Source organism: Aplysia californica, unplaced genomic scaffold (genome assembly GCF_000002075.1).
Source record: "Aplysia californica isolate F4 #8 unplaced genomic scaffold, AplCal3.0 scaffold00811, whole genome shotgun sequence".
NCBI lineage: Eukaryota > Metazoa > Mollusca > Gastropoda > Aplysiida > Aplysiidae > Aplysia > Aplysia californica.
The window spans coordinates 196,400-197,712 of record NW_004798081.1 but is presented as its reverse complement, the minus strand read 5'-3'; positions in this window follow the sequence as shown (position 1 = coordinate 197,712).

The following is a 1,313-nucleotide window of genomic DNA, read 5'->3' as shown; positions in this document are numbered from 1 at the left end:
ATTATTATTATTATTTCTATTAAAGAAGCGGGATTATAGGGGAGTGTGTGATGTTGAAAATGTGGATGACAAAATTGGCTGTGTACAAAGGAGGAATAGCTCTCCATATACGAAGAGTTAATTGCTCAATTGTGGCAGTTTGATTATTTGCCTGGGTTATGCAGGTCTCTCTTCTAACCGCTCATAGGCGTAGATTGGAAAAATTACCGGACTTGGCTCGGCCAGCCGTCGAGACGCCAAGTCGAGCTGTGAACGCGGGGTGAGAATTTCCCTGGTGCCTATTCTCAGCGCTGACGTCGGGGGTGTCTGCTAGTGCGCTTCTTACTCACCACAGCCGCGAGATCTACTTTGTTTTTGACACTGCCCATTGAGGGGTGTTTTTTTTTTTTCATTAGTAAGAGTTTTACAGCACTTGAAACGCAATTAGGTCATATACGTGTCGAAGATTGAAGGGGTTACAAGAGAGTAACAAACACAAAAAAGGGAGGAGAGATAAGAATGATAAATATTTGATAGGAAAAAAGGAACAATCTACATCAGAGCACCCGCCACCCACCCACAACGAGGATTTACGAAAGCACTCTAGAATGAAGATACTTAAATATTTTTAGTTTTAAAAAAAATCTCTGCGGTTCAGAAGGTCACTTGGAGCACTATAGAATGTACAAACTTAAATATTTTCAGTTTAAAAAAAACGTCTGTATCTCAAAAAGTCACGGTCTTTTTAATACATCTATGAAACGCATCAAGTCCAATTAAAACAAATCGGGTCTAATCTACATATAGGGTTTAAAAAATATATATTTTGGGTTTCGAGTAGCCTCAATCAAACCTAATCTTATCTATCTCAATCTGGTTTGATCTGAGGTCAGACAACATGGTCAAGAATTTTTGCAGAGAGACATAACTTATTCTTACCAAACTTAAAATGCTTAGATCTATAATATGTATCGCGCGCTCATTTGACCTTTTGCAGCTGCGAGCACCGTGAAAGACTTACCACAAAAACATAACTTAAAATAAGCTAGTATAATACTACCCACCGTAAAGCAATAACACTTCTTATAACACATGATAGCCTGCACACGCAGTATGACGTAACATAACACAACATGACGTTAGTGAAATTATAAACAAAAAAAGAAAAAATATCTTGATATAGCTTGGCCAAACATTAGGTGAGTAGACACAGCATAAGAAAATATATCACAACAAGTAGTACGGCATTAGTGGTACGATCGAGTCACTAATGCTCAACTGTGGGAGAGAACAAGCCAAAGGCCAGTAAAGGAAGACATACAGGTGAAGAAATG